General features: G+C 40.5%; 1 protein-coding gene and 1 long non-coding RNA gene across 2 annotated transcripts in view; both read left to right on the top strand.

Moving 5' to 3' along the window:
- AMD1 (adenosylmethionine decarboxylase 1) overlaps positions 1-22,194 on the top strand; it is a 49,936-nt gene that overhangs the window by 3,347 nt on the left and 24,395 nt on the right. The window lies entirely within an intron of this gene.
- On the top strand, positions 16,152-19,756 carry LOC140908932 (uncharacterized). Its single transcript, XR_012158020.2, has 2 exons — positions 16,152-18,394; positions 18,673-19,756. It is a non-coding gene; the product is annotated as an uncharacterized LOC140908932 (long non-coding RNA).

A 22,194-nucleotide genomic window follows, 5' to 3' on the forward strand; every position in this document is an offset into this window, starting at 1 on the left:
ATTTATTTTGAAAATTTTTCATATTAGTTTTACAGCTATATCAGAAAATGAATGATTGGTTATTTCATGGTAATTAAAGCAGATAGTTCACCTCCCAATGACTTCATAAATATCTCCAATTCAACAGGTTAATCATTAATATTTGGAGGATTTTCTTGCCATGCTGTATTAGGAGAACATTGCCAAACAGACATATAAATTGGTGTGATTAACTAAAACCATGATGTATTCTGAATTTTTTTCCTTCAACAGCAAACATATATTTTAACAAAACAAGCATATGAATTTTTGAATTAAACAATCAAGTTTTTTTAATCAGGTTTGTTTTCATTAAAATTATTTTTAACTAAAATAGTTAAATGAAATATAAAAAAATTAAATTGACTGTCAGCCAGGTCAACGTGAAAAACTTAAAATATTGGCTTTGCAGCTAACTCAGTTGTCTTCACCTTCATTTTCCTGTTCATAATCTGGAAAAGAAAAACAAGCTTTCCTGCTCTTTCAGGTCCCAAACAATTTCTCAGTTTGGAATGAATTAGTCCAAAGGAAGAAAATATTCTCTTCCCACTGGCAGAAGACGCTATTGCTGTTAAAAGTGAGATGATCACTTCAGCAGTCTCTGAATCCAAGTGGTTAAGTGACTTCCACCAGTTCACTGGTGTGACTTTTTTTAAAACATCATCCGCAAACATATGTTTCTTGAATGGTTCTTGTTCCCAAACCTGGTCTCTTTTATGGCCTGCTGCCATTACAGGTTTTCCCTTCTAGTGAGAGAATGGTATGGTAGATTTCAAAGCAATGAAGCCTACACTCAGAAAGACTTCAAGACTTCAGGAATATGCTGCTCAAACAGTTTCACTTTTGTTTCTACTGCTTGTGCTTCCTTTCTCACATTTATCTCCGGTAGTCTTCTCCTTGTCCAGATCTATTCCGCCCCCAACAATTGTCTATTCATTGAACTTTTTGAAACTTTGCACTTTGAGAGAGGTAAGGGATTGACTCTACACAAATTTGCAGAGGGACAATAGGGTTGAGGTCTGTTATTTCTCACCTCTGTGTATTTATTTATTTAAAAACATTTTTGCTGTTAACAAGCATGTTATCTCTGGAGACACAAATCCACAGTTTCAGAACGGCAAAACTAAGCATCTCCGATGGTATCTTCTAGACCAGTGCTGCTCAAGCTATCTGATGTGGGGGACCAGCAAGTTTTTTTTCCAATGTGCGCGCAGACCGGCAGCCGATGGCTCACGGACTGGCACCGGTCCGCGGACCACCACTTTGAGTATTGCTGTTCTAGACTGAGCACTGAGTCCTGTTGGGTAGATAGGAAGAATAACCTAAATCTATACAGAAGCCCCTGGAACTCCATAAGATTGGGTCCCTAATCCATGAACTATTGGAACTCATTTGGAAAACTTTTCTTAAACATTACATGAATGTATTCTCTTGCTATAGAATTAGAATTTATAATCTCTGTTCCATGATGATATCTTTGTGCTATAATGCATCTTAGTTAATATGATCTTTAGATGGATTTTTCCCTCAAAATCCAATTTAAATAAAAAACTGATTTTTAAAAAAAAAATCAGTGATTTTTATCCACCCTGCTCGGCAGTCTATTTAAGTACATTCTATATTCTTTGTTTTTCTCCATAACTCTAGAGTAGTAAAGATAGGAACATAAGAATGGCCCTACTGGGTCAAACCAAAGGAGCATCTGGGCCAGTATCCTGTCTTCTGACAGTGGCCAGTGCCAGGTGCCCCAGAGGAAATGAACAGAACAGGTAATCAAGTGATCCATCCGCCAGTTGCCCATTCCCAGCTTCTGGCAAAGAGGCTGGAGACACTGTTCCTACCCGCCCTGAAATCCAGAGAAACCCAGAGATCCAGAATAATTTTTAAGAGGTTTATTTCATATCTTTCTGCAGTTAATGTTCATGCATATAACTTTGGGAAGTCATTTCTAAATATGGTTCATTGCTTTTCAAGGAATTATTCAGAGCCTATTAAAGCTCGCTTTTACTTATGAAATCATAGCTACTAACTGTATTTTGAACAGCCAGTCAATCTTCTCGCTTTTTAAAATTTAATCAAAGATTTAAGAACTTCTGTGGTTTGATTTATGGGTCTTAATTACCATGAGATTCTGAAGAAAATAAGTTAAAATCTTATGTTGAACGGTACTGCATACTGTTTTCTCCAATTGAAAATTCCTTATACTTAAGTTTGTGTTGGCATGTCCCAAATATGTAGCAATTCCTCTTTGACAAACAAGATCATGTAAAGAAGTGAAATAAAAATTTCCTCATGGAAGAAATCTATATACATAATTATACTTAATATTTAGATCACTGAGCATTTAATGGTTATTACAATTATTTCTGTTAAAGTAAATCTTCACATGTGAACTAAATTGGTGAAAGCAATACAAATTTCTGAAATGCTTATATCAGACTCTCTCTGCAAACATCTGTATTCACAAGTTAGCATTGCTCTTCTATTAAAATCATAGTTAAATATAATTTTTTGTTAATTGGAAGTAAATAACTAAAAAAACATTTCTTTATAATATGCTTACAACTAACTGTAAACTGGCCCCTTCATGCTTTGAGGGACCCTGCAAGACAAAAATAGGCAGCAGTCATAAAAGTTAAGATAACTCTGGGGCATTCAGCCCATTCTCTGCAGAAAGATCTTTTCCATTGGTGATGCTACACTTTTAAGCCTGCTTTAAAATTCTGTGGTGGTCTTCACCACTTGGTTTGAAACTAAAAGTGGAACTGTCAGATTACTGGGAGGTGTACAAAATCTTCACACGTGTATAAAGTACAATAAATACAGTTTGCTTCCTACATAACTTTGTGCTTCATCTTTAGAATTCTCACAGAGCTTTGCTAAAGATTAAGTCCATTTCCTTTAAAGAGTGCTTGAGAAAAGTTTACTTTTTTTCTCATGTCATGAATGCTGGCAGTCTGACTAGATCAGGGGTCTCAAACACGCAGCCCACCAGCTCCCCACGGCCCCCCCCCAGCATTTACCTAGAGCGGCTCTAGCCTGCTTGCCCCGCTCTAAAATACAGCGGTTCCCAGCCAATGGGAGCTGTGGGGGGCGGTGCCTGAAGGCGTGGCCAGGGCAACACACAGACCCCTGTGGGCCCCCCCAGGTTCGGCCACTTCCTGGAGCAGCACAGGGGGCAGGGGAGCCCCAATCTCCTGCTGCACCCCACACCTGTCCTGCACCCAGATGCCCTGCTCCCCCTCCTGCACCTCAATCCCCTGTCATACCCAGCACCCCTCCTGCACCCTCTAGGGGCGGGGGGGGTGGAGTTGGGGGTGGGGATTTCGGGGAAGGGGTTGGAATGGGAGGTGGGGCAGGGGCAGGGCCTCATAGAAGGAGTGGGGGCGGGGCAGCGGAGCGGGGGGTCAGTGATGCGGTCCTCGGGCCAATGTACTAGTTCTCATGTGGCCCTCGTGGTCATTTGAGTTTGAGAGCACTGGACTAGGTGGAAATGTCAGTGTGGACCATATTTACCTTCGGATTGTCCACCTCTCTTCACATTCAAAATAGCACCATATCCCTGTGGTAACTACAATAACTGCATATATGGAAAAATAGTATTAGGAAAGCTTGTGTTTTCAGCTATATGTTAGAGCAGTTTAGCAACTGAAATAAGGAATAGCTAGCATGATATGACTGGTCAGCTCTCTGACCACCAAGACCTTTGAAATGTGTTATATGCCGTTTGAAAGCTGTATAGTTACCATAGAAATAAAAATTAAAAAGCAGACCATACCAAAAGAAATTGTAACTATAGTCTTAGTGGTGACAGTTCTGTTTATGCCAATTAAACTATTTTATCTAGAGTTGCATTGCATACATGGATATGAACCTACTTAAAGCAAGCAATTACTTAGCTGCCATTTAATGTTTTGGATGGACTTTTTTCAATTTGAGAAATTGAGTGAATCTTTGCTTCTAGGTTTAAATTGTTGGCTTTAGAATGCTCTTGTACTCTCTACAGATGTAGCCTCAACTTAAATTCTGGTAATGTGTAAGGAATATAAAGTATGGACTTTGAACTACAAGGCAAACATAAATGGTATCAATTTACATAGCTTCAGTAATAGGAGAAATTAAGTTCTGAATCAGTATATGAAACAGTTTGAACCTGAAATCTGTAATGGCTAAAAACAGCACTGTTTACACCAAACATGGTGGATTTTTTAAAAAAAAGAATTTTTTTATTTAAATTAAAAATATAAACTATTTCAAATTTAATTTGAAATTGGCAGTTGATTCAGGCTTAAACTTACTATGATTTATTTTTGTATTTAATTTAAATGATTAAGCAGTACATGTTGTAGCTGACATTTTAAATTTATACCACTGAACTGCTGATGGAAGTTGTTGGCTAAGCACCTGGAAGTGGAGTTTAAATGCTGAACCTGCTTTTGACAGCAGAGTAGCTGCCTCTTCTGAAGGTGTGCAGGGAATATTTTCTCTTCAGTTTATTCAGTTTGGTTCAATTACTAGTTCATTCAGAGTTGAGAAATCATTTGAGTTATAAAGCTTGAAGGTTTGTTTTTATTTTCCAATCTAGGAATAAAAACAGGGTTTGAGGGGATGATATGTGCTAGTTGTAAAATCTTGGAGAACATGGTGACCAGAAGCAATAAGTTCAATAATACTTCAGTTTTAAAGGCAAAACATGTTTTGATAAACTTTTAAATGTATCCACCACATTTAAGGTAGTTTTCTTTAAAGCAAATGCTGTTTTTGTGCATTTTTAATCACATTTGAATTTTCATCCAAATTTTTTTACAAATCACAAATAAAGTATCTAATAAGTCATTCACCATTTTCTCATTGAATAAAAAGGTAAAAATTAAGAATCTGAATAAATGTAAATTAAGCTATATAGTTGTCTAATACATGTGTAGATATAGTGCATCCTCCTGGTTAGCAAGATGTCAAGTTTAGTGTAAAGGATGTATTTAGTTGTAGATAAACCCGTTTTAAAGGTTACCAACCAGGGAGAATCAACCTTTCTTTAGAAAAATAACTGAATAAAATGTGTAAAATAACTAAAATTTATTTAAATCAAGGTTTCTTGCTTGCTGTTTGAAATCATGATTAAAATTGGTAATTTAAATAATTTTGATTTTTAAATCAGTCCACCCTGTCATCAAATTGTGTATGAAATAGGGGAACAACTACACGGATCCTGTTTTGTTGTAGGTATGTTGTTTGTTCTGGGCAATTAAGGTCTGAATGTGATAACACTCATGAAAGTTGTCCCTTTGACTTCAGTTGAACTACCTGTGCATAAATAGACCACTCACATGAATGGGAATTCCAGAATGGGCCCTAACAGTTAATATTTGCGGGTTTAAAATAAAAATCCGACACCACTGGTATATTTTAAGGTTATTAGTAACCCATAGTGGAAGCAATAAGACACTAAGTACATTATGCACAGGTTCATACTACCTAGTACAGGTAGAATCTTAAGTACTGTTTGTATTTAACTATGATTGGTCTGTTTGTAATATTGTTCCTATTCAACTAGCTTTTATAGTAGCAATATGCATTTACAGGCTACAACAGAGCATTCTTAAAATAGCATTTATTCAAATTGTTTAGCAACTTAGGATGAAAATGTTGCTTCCATGCAAACTTTTCTTTCAAAAGTCTGAAGAAAATCTGGATTCTTACTATTTTTAAATCCATCATTCAGATGTTACTCAGACATTTGTTTGACTCAAAGAAAAATAACAGTCACTTTTTCACACAGCCGAGTTGGTGCATCAACTAAGAAGACTTCATGTTCAGGAAAAAACTAAAAGGTATTTAAAAGATTAAGCTGACTTTTAAACATTGGTTAAAATATAGAACAAACAATCCAAAGGGACATGCAATTTGAAATCTAGTCAGCTTAAAATTAAGTTAAAAGTAGCTTTGTGTTCTGGGCTTCTTAAACCTCCTGACAATTTTTGAGTTTCCCTTTTTTCAAATTAAAAATATCTTGCCTGTTGCTGCATTAAAAAAACTCTATGCATTACTCTTAATCAAGTAGGAAAACATCTGACAGATATTTCTAAGTTGATGTCCCTTTAGCTTTTACACATTGAAAAATACAATTGTAAATGGTGCATTATTCTAGAAAATAGTTTCATAACTACCTATTCAGTAGATATCTGATCTGCATTACAGGATTTCACCTTGGATTTTAAATGTCTGGATAGGAATGTCCCTATTATCAGACTGCTGACCCTGTTCATTTAGCCAGCCTCCATGTTCCTGCTTTCCGATTGCTGAGCATAATCATCTGACAGGCAATAATGCAAAGCAGTACAGCCTGACTGCCCTGGTCATTGCTGTATGAATTCTCCCAGTGAACCATGCTTAATCTGCTAGTGAACTAGTTAAAACATAGTTCTGGATGGTCAGGGACATCTTTATATAAGTGATCTGGTAATTGAGTGTCCTGTAATAAACAGTCTTGTGGCAGAGTGTGACATAGAGTGAAATCCATTTTAAGTTGCTACCTTAGGGTCAGCAAAAATCAGTTGCCTAGTTGTTTGATTAACTTGAAGTTGAATGAAGCTGTATGCGAAACCTTGTCTTAAACTTGTCTTCTGAAGATGATTCATCATAGGGTTTGTCTACACCAGAGACTTCTGCACATTGTAGTCTCCTACTATAAATGTTACAATAATGTAAATAAAAAGCAACCTACAGCAGTCTCTTACCTCCAAATTGATCTGTATTGGTGCAAATCACTTTTATGCTGATTCAGTATAGTAGTGGGGGGGGGTTATATTGGTGTAGCTATAGTTTCATTTGTGCAAAAGTCTCTGGCATATGCAAGCCCTTAGAGCAGTCATTCTGAACCTTTGCCATACTGGGACTCCCCCTCCTTTCCAATTAGCAATACAAAAATGGCTTGGTGGTTACAACTCAAACACCTGTTTGTAATCATAGGTTAAGAACCCATGCCATATTCTGCCTCTGCAGATAAACTTTCAGAATAAAATAGCACTTCACTGATAAGTGTTCTGCAAGGGCTGATCTCCATTCAGCAAGGAAAAATCCTTGGTTCTTTGAGCTTAAACGCACCATTCAGAACTTTGCCTTGTGAAAGTCAGAAAATACCAGTGTGGAAGACGAGCTGCTGCTGAGTGCCTATTTCCTTTCTTAAAGTAGAGGCATGCATTTACCTGGTGAAAGTTGTAAACTTCAAAGCCTTATCAAGTACCGTTGTCCGTTCTGCTGGCATTGCTTTGCTGCCAAAGCTTTCTGGTGAATTGAGTGACAAGTTTGTGGTATAATAGACTTGACCCTAGTCACAAGGCTGCTGTGTTGCTTAGGCACAATCAGTGAAAATACCAATCGTGCCCAAATACAAGACTGTTTCATAGATACCAAGGCTAGAATGGACCATTGTGATCATATAGTCTGATCTCCTGTACAATCCAGGCCATAGAACCGTTCCCAAAATAATTTCTAGAGCATATCTTAGAAAAACATCTGGAGATGGAGAATCTACCATGACCCTTGGTAAATTGTTCCAATGGTTAATTATTCTCACTGTTAAAATCAGTGCTTTATTTCCAGTCTGAATTTGTCTAGCTTCAACTTCCAGTCATTGAATTGTGTTATCTTTGCTAGGTGGAAGAGCCCATTATCAAATATTTGTTCTCCATGTAGGTACTTTTAGACTGTAACCAAGTTACCCCTTAATCTTCTCTTTAAGATATAGTGATAGATGCAAGGAGCTCAATCTGTGGCATGTTTTCTGATCCTTTAATCATCCTCATGCCTCTTCTCTGAACTGTCTCCAAATTATCAACATCCTCCCTGAATTATGGACACCAGAACTGGATACAGTGTTCAGCAGTGGTCGCACCAGTACCAAATATAGAGGTAAAATAATCTCTCTGCTCTTTGAGATTCCTCTGCTCATGGATTCAAGGATTACATTAGCCCTTTTGGCAACAGTCTCTCATTGGGAACTCATGTTCGGCTCATCCTTCTCCATGACCCCTAAATGTTTTTCTGAGTCACTGCTTCCCAGGATACAGTCCCCCATCGTTTAAATATGGACTACATTCTTTGTTCCTAGATGTGTATATATTTAGCTATATTAAAACATAGTTTGCTTGAGGCCAAGCAATCTGGCTTGCTCTGTATCAGTGACCTGTCTTCTTTCCTTATTTTACCACTCCCCTAATATTTGTCATCTGCAAACTTTCAAGGATTTTGGTTTTCTTCCAGGTCACTTCTAAAAATGTTAAATAGCATAGGACCAAGTACTCATCCCAGTGGGACCCCTCTAGAAACACCCTCTAAATGCTGATTCCCCATTTACAACTACATTTTGAGAGCTATTTGCCAGCTTTTAATGTGTGCCCTGTTAATTTTATCATTCTAGTTTTTAATTAAAATGTCATGCAGTACCAAGTCAAATGCCTTACAAAAGTTTATTACATCAACACTATTACCTTTATTAACCAAACTTGTAGTATCATATAAAAAATGTCAAGTTAGAAAGAATCCATCTTCATAAACTCAAGTTGATTAGCATTACTTATATTACCCTCCTTTAATTGATTATTAATCAAGTCTTGTATCTGCCATTCTGTTATCTTACCCTGGATCAGTGTCAAACTGACAGGCCTATAATTACCTGAGTCATTTCCTTTACCCTTCTTAATGTTGTGCCATTATTTACCTTTTTTGTAATCTTTTGGAACTCCTCCAGTGTTCCAAGACGTCTTGAAAATAAACATTATGGTCCAGCAAGTTCCTCAGCCAGCTCTTTTAAAACTGTTGGATTCAAGTTATCTGGACTTACTGATTTAAACATTTTTAACTTTAGTAGCTGCTGTTTAACATCCACCAGAGATGCAGTAGAATGAAAGTGTTAGCATATGACTATTTCATCTGTTTTTCCCAAATACAAAACAAATATTTATTGAACACTTCTGACTTTTCTGTTTTGATAATTTTGCCATTTCCATCTAGTAATGGACCAATGCTGTTAGCATTCTTTGTTTTAATTTTAAGCTCCTTATTATCCTTAACTCTGGTGGCCAAAGATTTTTCCTTGTTCCTTTGATTATCTTATCAATTTGCTAACAATTCCTATTTTCTGATTTATATTTATGCTGTCATCTTCCCCTTTCTTCCATTTGTTTTATATTTTTTATAGCTCACTTCGCTTCCCTTCTAAACTAGGTTGTTTTTAACCAATAGTCTTCTTCCTTGTGTGTGGCTTTTCAGACCTCTAGTAAAGTCCTTAAACGGTTTGCAATTATCATTCACATTTTTTCCTATTAATTTGTTCCAACTAATTAGGCTCAGTAGTTTTCAGCTTTGTGAAACTGACATTTTCAAGAACCATATATATTACTGGTTTGGACTTCATTCTGTTTGGACTTTATAAATGTGATTAAGTTATCACTTGTACCTAAACTACAGTTAGCTCTTAGTTGTGTGATTAGTTCCTCTTTATCCCTCAAGATGAGGTCTAGTGTAGAATTCCCCTCTGTTCGAGGCAACATTTTTGAGTTAGGAAATTGTCATCTCTAATAATTAGATATTCTGTGGGTGATTTAGTACTGGTGCATCATATGTCCAGCATATGTTTTGAAGTCCTCTGTGATCACACAGCTTTTTTTCTTACACATGATAGGTAGTTGTGTAAGGAGCCAGTCATCCTATTCCCTGGTGTGATTTGGTGGTCTGTAGCAGATGCCAACCAGTACACACCTTATACTTTATCTGTTAGGATGTTGATCCACAAGCTTTCAAAATCATTTTCTAAGTTCAGTGACTCCCAAAACATTTTTTGACAGAGTGCCACTCCCATTCCTGTTTTTGCCCACTTGATCCTTTCTAAATAGGTTACAACCATTGATTTAAATAATCCTGTCATGGAGATAATTCCCCATCAGGTTTTAGTAATACCAATTAGGTTGAATTTATGTTCCGAAATGTTCCAATTCCAGTTCCAATTCCTCTGGTTACCCATGCTCTTGGCATTGGTATATAGGCAAATGAAGAATTTCTTCATGTCCTTTGGTTCCTTGATTAATTTTGTTGCAGCATCTTGATTTTGTGGTAAATGAGTGCTTATATCTTCCTTCTAGCCAGCTTGTCTCTTAGGAGATTGGTTCGCTTTCTACTGAGATGGAGGTCATCTAAACTATGCAGTCTCCTTTTACCATAGAAGGTGGTCAGTGTTCCACAATATCAAACGTCTACACCGCTTACCTAGCTAGTACTTCACTTCCAAAGTCTTCTGCCTTGTCTTCCTTTGCTCGCAGGACAGGAAGAAACTGTGATCACTTGGAAATTCTTCTCCTTCAGCACCCTTCCAAGTACCCTGAAGTCTTTTTGTGATCTGTGATATCCCACAATACAGTGTCATTAGTGATATGAACCATCACAAATGGATCCTTGCCCATTAACTTGAGAATCCTATTTATTGTTAGTGATGTCTCATGTTTTGGCTCTGGAAAGGCAGCACACCATCCTGTTGTCCTCCTGTGCCTTGCAGAATGTTTTTCTCAGTTCTTCCAAACATTGAATCCCCAACAAGAATAGTCTGTCTTCTTTAGACAGTTGGAGAACTCTTCTTAGGCAAACTTGATATATTTTTTTTCTTACAGGTTGAGTTGAGCTATCATCTACAGGGTTAGATGGTGTCCCGTATGTTCCCTTGGACCAGCTGGATCTTGAGGTATCTTCCACAGTTTTCATGTTGAGCACCTGGTATCGATTAGAAACTGCTAGCTGTGTGGAATTCCTCCTGGTCCTCTTTTCTCTGGTAGCCACAGCCTGCCCATCTTAAGCTGTCCCCAGCTGTGTAGAACACCACTGCGACCTCTTCTCATGCTTTCACACTTCTAGGTCTCCCCTGACTTCCTCTCTCTCATTCTTTGGTGGCCAGCTCCTTTTTTTCTTGAACCTGGTGTACTGATGGTTCTTGCATCTAGGAACTCCTCAGTGTCTCTATTTGCCCCTTAATCTAAGAATCTTTTTCCAACACAGCCACCAGCTTGCATTTCATGCACAGGAAGTCACTTCTGACTTCAGACAGGAAAGAAAACATGGCACATCTGTGGCAAGTCACCACAGCTGTTCTGTTGCTGGTCATCTTGAAATCTGAGTGGGACCTGGAAGGAAAAAATCTCACTTTCTCTAAGCTCCTGCCATAACTGTATTCTGCCTCTATTCATGGCTCTGGAATTTGCCTGGGAACTGATTTTTTATACCAAGTCACCCTGCTTAGCTCATTTCAGCTCTGCCCCTCACCACCAGGCATCAATTAACAATTCAGAATTCAGACAGTGGGATTGATCAATGCTCCACATTTCAGTCTTGGCATGTCTACAAACTTAAGTCGACATACAGGCACCGGAGTAATTATGTTGTTTGTGCATGTCCATGCCACAGTCATTGTGTCAGTGGAGTGCATCCTCACTAGCAGTATTTGGATGCATAGCCGCAGGGAGTTTTGCGAGGGGCTTGCAAACAGGAGTGATTGGGCACATGGCTTCAACTTCCCATGATATGCTTTTCTCCCTCCCCTGAGTTCATCTGCAACCCGTAATATTTTTCGCCTTTTTTCCAAAAGTCTGGCATAACTACATGTATGCCATCTCTAGAAAAATATGGACTTTACACAGCTGTGCACTATTATTGTGAGCGTTACAAAAACCACGCACCTTATCCAGTGGTATTTCCAGAACCATGAGAGGAGCTGCTGCACGGAACATTGCAGTGTCCTTCAAGTAGCCTTGCTGGAAGCCATGGAACAAAACAATTCCTGATCGTTGTCAATCGCGCAGCAGCTGAACACAATGGTATGCCAATTCTGGTCCCAAGAAACAAGCTCTGATTGGTGAGATTGAATCATTATGCAAGTATGGGATGATGAGCAGTAGCTGCAGAACTTCTGTACACATAAGGCCACTTTCCAGGAACTGTGCGCTGAGCCCTCCCCAGCCCTGCAGTGCAGCAACACTAAAATGAGACATGCTCTGACAGTGGGAAAAGCGAGTGGCGATTGCTGTGTGAAAGCTTGCAATGCCAGATTGCTACTGGTCAGTGGGGAATCAATTTGTATTTGGGAAATCCACCATGGGGGTTGCTGTAATCCAAGTATGCAGGGACATTAATCGCCTTCTCCTAAGAAGGGTTGTCACTCTGGGCAATATGCAGGAGATACTGGGTGGTTTTGCCGCAGTGGGGTTATCCAACTGCAATGGAGCAATAGCATGCATATCCTTATTGGCACCAGACCACCATTGCCACAGAGTACATAAACAGCAAGGGATACTTTTCTATGGTGGTGCAAGTGCTGGTGTATCACTGGGGATGTTTTATTGACAATGTGGGATGGTCTGGGAAAGTGTCTGACGCATGCATCTTTAAGAAGACAGGTCTTTTCAGAAAGCTGTAAGCAAGGATTTGTTTTCCAGATTGCAAAATCACCATTGATGTTGAAATGCCAATAGTGATCCTGGGAGACCCAGCCTGCCCCTTACTCCTATCGCTCATAAAACCATACATCAGACACCTGGACTGCAGCAATGAGCGATTAAACAATAGGCTCAGTAAGTGCAGAATGGTTGAATGTGCCTTTGGCCGTTTGAAGAGTTGCTGACCTGGAGCAGTATATCTCGGGGAGACTTTGAAAACCCATTTTATTAATGACTGTGACGGTGCAGCCAATCTGGGCCAGGCTGGGTCCTATAAGAAGGGCTGCAGGGGAGAGAGGAGCTGAGTCTCCTGGAGCTTGAGGGAGAAGGACTGGTTGCCTGTAGAGGGAAGTATCTGATACAGAGCAATGCTGGGCAGGGTTGGGGGAGCAAGCGGAGCTCCAGCCTGGCCGGCTCCCAGAGTGTGGTCTTGATACAGGGGCCAAGTAGGTGCTGGGGCTATGGGAAAGTGGCCCAGGGAAAGCAGATAGTGGCAGAGGGGAAGACGAGGCAGTGAGCAGTTGCCTGCTATAGGGTCCCTGGGTTGGGGCACAGAGTAGCTGGTGGGCCTGTCCCCCCCACCCCCCTTGCCAAGGGAAGTGGCCAGCCAAAGGATTGCAGTTTGCCCCTAAGCAAAGGGCTGGAGTAGGGGCTGTAGTTCACCACTGCAGTGAGAGGGCAGGCGAAGGACTGTTGGCTCACCCGGAAGGGGGGAGATACCTGAGTTGGAGCACAGCCAGAGGGCCGTGCCCTGAAGAGGCTGCCGTGGTCCGGGGCAACGCAGATCCCCACAGACAGCAGAGACAATGGAGAAGCAGTGAGGGAGAGTGAGACACAAGAGGAGGATGCCCTGCTGGTGGACAGAGCTAGTTCCCGGAGCAACCGGCAGGAGTCGCCACGGTGGCGAGCACAGCCTGTTACAATGACTCTCAGTAATGTGTGGTGCTTTTGTGTTGTGCCTACCAATAGTCTGAACCTTGCTGTGTATGTAGTGATATTACCTTGGAAAAAATACCTGCTGCTTTGCTCTGAAAACTCCCAGCCCCCACCCACTAGCAACACTAGAGCTGCCTCCCAGCCTGCTGCTGGGGAGACATTCCATTCAGCGTTGGCCTTCCAAAGGTACTGCTGGTGAATGGGGAGTGTACTTGATGTCTGCGGAATGAGCATTGACCCAGCAACTCATCTGTGGTGGGGGGCTAGAACAATGGCTGCCATGAGTGAGGGGAGTGTGGGCTACTGCTTAGAGCGTGGAAGGGATGGGAGCCAGGACTCCTGACTTCCATCCACCACTCCAGGTCTTTGTGAGGTTGTGCTCACCCCAGTGCCTCAATTTCCCTATTCCTCCCTCCCCACACTTTGAATTAATAAAGATTTCGTTTTCAAGACCTGGACTTTTCATTTCTGTGTGTGCAAAAAAAAAAAATTGACCAAGACTTAAACCTTGGAAAGATGGGAATACAGTGGGGAGGGGGATAACACATTCATCTCTTTAAAAATCAGTATGTATGGCTGTGATTCTGTGCACCCTTGCCTGAGGCTGAGTGGAAGGGATATGGCGTTTGCCCCGCACACCTAATGGAATGTGTGTGGGGAGGGGTAGTACAGCAATGTTGGAATGCAGTTCTGCAGAGGGAGTCAAGCCTCTAGCTTTCTCCTGTAGGTCAACCAGATGCCTCAACATGTCTTTGTTCCTTCTGAATCCCCATCATCACCTTCTCTGTGCCATGCTCATTCTTATGGGCTTTTCTCCTGCTCATAATGTCCATTTTTTCTGTGAGCGTAATCCTCCATGCCCTCTGCTCAGTTTCCACTGTCCGAGAGGTATTCATTATTTCATGAAATGTAGTCATGCATTCTCTTTCGCCTTCGTATTATCTGGGACACCCTCTCCTCTGGTGTGGAGGATATGAAGGCTACACTTTCAGCTGTAAAACAGGCACAGCACAAAGGGACCATTGTCAGTGCAAACTTGCCATATAAAAATCCTTCCCCTGAATCCATGCAAGTGTAAAGCAGAACATTTTCATTTCTACAAGGTATTCATAGAACTTGTTTGCTGTCCTAGCTATGGTAAGTAGGGCAAGGGTGCTGGACCATCTGCAGCAGTACTGGCAGTGGGGGGAATGACCCGCAGCAAAACCATAGGTGCTCAGGGGGCCATGCCACCTTCCCTTTCTAACCTGAACATTGTCTGGAGGTCAGGGTCTGGCATTCCCCTTCCCAAACTGCAAGCTGAGGTGATGAGGGGCATGTGTCTGTGCATGTGATAGCCTATGGCCACTGAAACCTTTTCCCTTTCTTCCCCTGCCACTGTTGCTCTCCAGGACCTGAGGCACCACCCCCTCTCCAGTCCTGAAGCTGGACCTGGGCACTGTTAGCTTCCCAGGCAGCCTGGGACACAGTGGGAGGCTTGGACCATCCACCTGCCCCACACAGGGGAACAGGGTGCCCAAGAGCAGTCCTTGGCCTGCCTCTTCACAGTCTGCCCTAGGCTTGCAGTTTGCATGGGCAATGCCAACCCCTGCCACCCAGGCTACAGCCATGTAGTGTAAAGCATCGGGGAAGGGGTGGAAAAACACAAGAGGGGCCCACAGGCACTAGTGTTTGTGGGTCAAGCAATTGAAGTGAATATTACCAACATCTGTAGATAACCCTTGCTGATATGTTCCTGAAAGTAACAAAGGCGGCAAGGGAACAGCTGCTGCAAGTGTCCAGGTACAGACCGGGTCCTTATGCTGTCTACTGCAATGATGCCTGCCAAATTAATACTGGAGTAGCATGTGAAAGTGTCTTACCATGGTGGAAGAAATAAGGCAGCCTTCCCCAGAAACCTTCTACAATGGATTTAAAGTACCTCAATGATAGTTTCCTGAAGATCTCTGTGGAGGATTCACAGGACATCCCTCTGAACATAAACAGTGTTTTGCAGAGTACCCTCTGCCTAGCTGGTCCAGGCACTGGGAAGCAGATAGCCACTGTACTGCAACTGGTTTTTTAAATTAAAAAAAAACAAACATGAAGACACCACCCCCCCACACACAATATTTAACTTACTCACCTGAAGTTCCCTCCCTGTAATCACGCTCAGCCATGCTGCTGTTTTGCAGATGTGGTCACCCCATCTCAAAAAAGATAATTGGAAAAGGGCAATAAGAATGACTGGCATATGGAACGACTTCTGTATGAGGAGAGATTAATAAGACTGGGACTTCTCAGTGTGGAAAAGACTACTGGGGAGTGGGGGAGGGATAAGACAGAGGTCTATAAAATCATGAGTGGTGTGGAGAAAGTAAATAAGGAAGTGTTATTTACACCTCCTCATAACACAAGAACTAGGGGTCACCAGATGAAATTAATAGGGAGCAGGTTTAAAACAAACAAAAGGAAGTATTTTTTCACACAACACACGGTCAACCTGGTGGAACTCCTTGCCAGAGGATGTTTTGAAAAGTGAAGACTATAACAGGGTTCAAAAAAGAGCTAGATAAGTTCCTGGAGGATAGGTCCATCCATGGCTATTAGGCAGGATGGGCAGGGATGGTGGCCCTAGCCTCTTTTTGCCAGAAGCTGGGAATGGGCAACCAGGGATGGATCACTTGATTACCTGTTCTGTTCATTTCCTCTGGGGCACCTGGCACTGGCCACTGTCAGAAGACAGGATACTGGGCTAGATGGACCTTTAGTCAGACCCGGTATGGCCATTGTTATACAATGGATCCCCTGCTCGTCTGTCTCCAATTGTCATCCTCCTCAGTGTTGCCTGCGGTGGCCTGGAACTCTGACTCCTCAGAGGTATCCATGCTGCTCTTGGGGGTTGTGGTGGGGTCATTGCAGAGAATAGCATGCATTTCCTTGGAAGAGTGGCATGTCTGCAGATTCACACAGGCAGCACTGCATTGATTTAACCTCAAAAATGTGAAGCATCTCTACAACCATAAGGGCTAGAAACTCCCTTCTCTAAATGAAAAGGTCACCGCTCCCCATAAACTGTTTTTCAGGCTGCCACAGGCTGAAGAACTCTACTTAGTGTACCTTCAACTGTACCTACATCAGTCCCCAGGCATGGTATTCAGCAACACTTAGGTCATGTCTACACTAGCGAACTTATAGAGGCACTGCTGTACCTTTGCAGCTGTCCTTCTGTACGATGGATCATGTAGCCGCTCTGTGACGACAGGAGAGAGTGCTCCTCTTGACATAATAAACCATCTCAACAAGCAGCAGTAGTTACATCTGCTTCTGCCACCAACATAAGTGTGCACATGAGTGCTTAGGCTGGTGAAACTTGTCATCCAGGTTTTTTCACATCCCTGTTGATGGCATAAGTGGTAGTGTAGACATGGCCTTAAAAATCAATTTTAAGTAAGTAGGTGTTGACTCTCAGCTCACTTACTAGTCATTTGTTCTTCTGTTTTCCAAAACTTTAAATAAATGAGAACTAGAAGTTTGATCCAGTACTTCCTGGTTTTCTTTCTTGTATACACACATTCAGAAACTTTTCTTGGAGCAGTAGTCATTTAAGTATTAAATTACTAGAGGGTTTTATGCTTAGCTGAGCTGTACACCCAGGCAGGCCACTCGTCACCCCCTCTGATCAAAACCCTATTGATTTTGTCAAAAAATGGGAATCCAGAAAAGTCTGACTTCACTAAAATCAGGCTTTTCTGATTTTGGACAGTATTACAGGGTTTGGACTTTAGGGAGGGGCAGGGGAAGGAGGGCTGGCTAGAGGAAGGGCTGGCCACAAGTTTCAAGCAGCCTGGGAGCTACTAAAATCAAGCCCATGATGCACTTTTGAAAAACCTGGTAAACATAAGGGGTGGAAGGAGATTGTGCTGTCTTTTGAGTGTATAAGAGCAGAGCAAAAAAGGTAAGCACAGCCAATACTGTAGACATACAGCTAACTTAATAGTACGGGCTGTCTTATTCAAGCACCTACTATACAGGGTGGATAAAAACCAATGATTTTTAAAAAAAAACAAAAAATTTTTTATTTAAATTGGATTTTTTTGATAAAATGCTTTTTGAGGAAAAAATCCATCTAAAGGTCGTTTTAATTAAGATACGTTATAGCTCAAAGATATCTCATTATGGAATACAGATTATAAATTCTAATTTGTAGTATTAGACAATATATTAATGTAATGTTTAAGAAGTTTTGCAAATGAGTTCCAATAGTTCATGGATTAGAGACCCAATCTTATGGGGTTCCAGGGGCTTCTGTATAGATTATTTAGGTTATTCTTTCTATCTACCCAACCGGGGCTCAGTCTAGAAGATATCATCAGAAATGCTTAGTTTTGCAGTTCTCAAACTGTGATTTATGTCTCCAGCGATAACATGCTTGTTAATAGCAAAAATGTTTTAAAATAAAAAAAATAGAGGTGAGAAATAACAGACCTCAACCCTTTTGTCCCTCTGCAAATTTGTGTACACAGAGGCAATCCCCTACCTCTGTCTAAAAGTGCAAAGTTTCAGAAAGTTCAGTGAATAGAAGATGGTTGGGGGTGAAATAGATCTGGAGAAGGAGAAGTCTGGAGATAAATGTGAGGGGGAACAGGCAGTAGAAACAAAAGTGAAACTGAGCAGCATGTTCCTGAAGTCTTGAGGTCTTCGAGTGTAGCCTTCATTCCTTTGAGATCTACCATACCATTCTCTCACTAGAAGGGAAATCCTACAGTGGCAGCAGGCCATAAGAGAGACAGTTTGGGAATATTTTAATGAAGTTCCTATACTTGTTGGTAAGACAGGCATGTGTGCAAAATGCAAACAGTGCAACAAAGAAATTCAAGACTTGGTTGCCCAAATGAAACGTCATCATGAGAAGTGTTCATTCTCAGGAGGAGGCTGCATTGAAGACGATGAAAGGAACATGTCTGAACATGGAGGATCTTCAGGTTGGTAAACTTCTCTATTTCATGCTTTTCTTAAGGACTGCCTATCTTCCTTTTGGACTATTCTTGAATTCTCATGTTTGAGCAAAAAATATAGTTGTTACTCTATGGTACTATCATTTAAGATACAGTTGTGATAAAAAAATAAATAGCTGAAATAGGCAGATCTTCTTTTACAGTTTCACCTTTAAAGTAGTACCGAGTATCAGTGAATGCAATGAGTAATACTAAATGAGCAGTATGGTAATAATTAAATAACTGCATTGACTTGTTTTGTTTAGGAGAATCCATCCTCTACAGGATTCTGAAGACTATCCACCTTCAAGATCACCATTATTTTCTACAGTTTCAGTGTTATCTGCCAGTGATAGTGTTTCAGTCACGTCATGTATGTCACATAGCCAATATATCACCTGTAGCAAAAAGAAAAAAAAATCTCCATCCTCCAGAAACAACCATAGATAAATTTGTGATAAGAACCTGCAGATTACAAAAAGAGGTAATTGATGAAAAAATTGCCCAGTTTGTTTATGCAACAAACCCTCCTTTCCATATGATTGAGAACCCACACTTCATTAACATGGTTCAGTCATTAAGACCAGGATACAGTCCACCCAACAGAACAGATGTCGCAGGCAAATTGCTGGATAAAGTAAAGTGTATGAAAGAGAAATTGAGCAGTGTGCAAAAGGTCTAGAGGGTGCAATTGTTAACCTGAGTCTTGATGAGTGGAGCAATGTCACCAGTGATCCTGTTGTATGTGCTTGTGTGACAACAGAAGAAGGGAATGTCTTCCTTACAGAAACAATTGCTACATCAGGAAATGCACACACAGCAGAATATTTACAAGAAGTAGCAGTAAAAGCTATAACAAACTGTGGGAAGAAAAAAAAATTCAAATGTGTAGTACGCCACTTGGTCACAGACAATGCTGCAAATATATCCAAGATGAGAAGCAACTTAGAACAGAGTAAAGAGAGTCCCAAGCTAATAACATACAGTTGCAGTGCTCATTTGATACACCTCCTAGTCAAAGACTTCTGTGTTCCAGAAATAAAGGCTAATGTTGAAATTGCAAAATACTTCCATAACAACCATTTTGTAGCAGCTGCTCTGAAAAAAGTGGGAGAAACCAAGCTAACTCTTCCACAAGACATGGGATGGAACTCAGAAGTGGACTGTTTTGAGCACTATATCAAGAACTGGCCTAATCTGATGAGTTTGTGAACAAAATCGTGAAAAAATAGATGGCATTCTCACAGCCAAAGTTCTCAACATTGAGCTTGAGAAATGTTGAACACATGCAGAGTACCCTGAAGCCTATTTCTGTAGCCTTGAACAAAATGCAGTTTTATTGCTGATGCTGTTGAAATTTGGATGGAACTGAGTGAGATCTTAAAAAGAGAAATATGCAATGGCAGAGTTAAATTACAAGCATTAAAAAAACAAATGGGACAAGCACTATCACCAGCTCATTTTCTTGCAAAGATTCTCAAGACTCGGTATCAGGATCAAACCATAACTGCTGAAGAAGAGGAGTTGGCTATGACATGGACATCCAACAGTCATCCCTCCATAGTGTCTACTATAATAAACTTCAGAGCTAAGGGTGAACCATTCAAAAAATGTTTGCTGCTGATTTAAAGAAAGTCACACCAGTGAACTGGTGGAAGTCACTTAACCACTTGGATTCAGAGACTGTTGAAGTGATGATCTCGCTTTTAACAGAAGTAGCTTCTTCTGCTGGTGGGGAGAGAATATTTTTCTTTGAACTAATTCATTCCAAATTGAGAAACTGTTTGGGACCTGAAAAAGCAGGAAAGCTTGTTTTTCTATTCTAGTTTGTTCATAATCTGGAAAATGAAGGTAAAGATGGAGTTAACTGCAGAAGCCAATATTTTAAGTTTCTCATGTTGATCTGGCTGACATAGTCGATTTAATGTTTTTTTTTTTAAATTTCATGTAACTATTTTAGTTAACAATTTTAACAAAAAAAACCTGATTTTAAAAAACTTGACTGTTTAAATTCAAAAATTCATACACTTGTTTTGTTAAAATGTTTGCTGTTGAAGAAAAAAGTCTAAAATATATAATGTTTTAGTTAAATAAAACAATGTAAATGTCTGTCTGGTGATGTTCTCCTCCTAATACAGTGTGGCAAGAAAATCCTCCAAATGTTAATGATTAACCTGTTGAACTAGAGATAGTTCACCTCCCAATGACTTCATAAATATCTGCTTCAATTACCTTTGGTAAATGAAATAACCAAACAATCATTCATTTTCTGATATAGCTATAAAACTAATCTGAAAAGTTTTCAAAATAAATCACTTAAAAATGTCTGGTGTTTACCTTCTAAAAATGAAACCTACATCTATCTCTGAGTTGTGAAAAATATGTATGAAGGTTCTAAAAACCAACAAGAATGCACTTTTATGTAGAAATCCATGATTAAATAATCTTACTGACTTTAAATCATGATTTTAATCAATTTGGTTTAAATCAAATCCACCCTGCATACACTACTCAAAACTTGCTATGAGATGCACTGAGAATTAGGAGTATCTTCAGATTGGTTAACCAAGAAATAATTGTTTTAATTAATTTTATGGATTCTGTGAAAGCTTGTTAACTTAAATTTTGAAGCTTTAGCAGTCTAGAGCAAAGTGGAAGGTGGGAGCGAAGCCAGGGTCTACTAAACTAACTGTTGGACAGTAATGGACGTCCTAGAATTTGTGCTTGACAACGACAAGGATATTCAGAGATGTGTATTTTAATTTGATATCATTTAACCAAGAAGCCCAGCATAATTTTATAGATTCGGTAGCATTTTCTTAATAGATTTTCTAATTTAAAAGTTCTCTAAAGCAGGACTGATGGAATTGAAGCTGCTTTGTAAACTTACAAATACTGAATGGTGACCTGGTGATTGGGATGTTTACTGCATACATATATTGGTTAAGTGTAATAGGAAGTCTGTAAGGAAAAATAAGCAGGAAGAGAAAAATTACTCTAGATAATCCACTTCTCTAACGTCCTCTGCACATAGGAATTTGAAAGAACTCAAGCAGATTTAAAAAGTAAGATTATTGGTGTTGGCTAGTGGGGAGAGTATGGAAAAAACAGACTTAGGCTATGGTTACATGACAGAGCTTACAGTGGTGCTGCTAGTGCAAATGTTCTAAACCGATGGGAGAGAGCTCTCCTGTCGACTTAATTACTCCAGCCCCCACGAGCGGCGGAAGTTATGTTGGCGGGAGAACCTCTCCACCACATAGCGATGTCCACAGTGGCACTGAGGTCACTGTAACTTACATTGCCCAAGAGGGTGGTTTATTCACATCTCTAACGGTATGTCTACACTACGCAATAAGGTCGAATTTATAGAAGTCGGTTTTTTAGAAATTGGTTTTATATATTCGAGTGTGTGTGTCCCCACAGAAAATGCTCTAAGTGCATTAAGTGCATTAACTCGGCGGAGCGCTTCCACAGTACCGAGGCTAGAGTAGACTTCCGGAGCGTTGCACTGTGGGTAGCTATCCCACAGTTCCCACAGTCTCCGCTGCCCATTGGAATTCTGGGTTGAGATCCCAATGCCTGATGGGGCTAAAACATTGTGGCGGGTGGTTCTGTGTACATATCGTCAGGCCCCCGTTCCCTCCCTCCCTTCCTCCGTGAAAGCAAGGGCAGACAATCATTTTGCGCCTTTTTTCCTGAGTTACCTGTGCAGACGCCATACCACGGCAAGCATGGAGCCCGCTCAGGTAACCGTCACCCTATGTCTCCTGGGTGCTGGCAGACAT

Source organism: Lepidochelys kempii, chromosome 3 (assembly GCF_965140285.1).
Source record: "Lepidochelys kempii isolate rLepKem1 chromosome 3, rLepKem1.hap1, whole genome shotgun sequence".
Classification (NCBI taxonomy): domain Eukaryota; kingdom Metazoa; phylum Chordata; order Testudines; family Cheloniidae; genus Lepidochelys; species Lepidochelys kempii.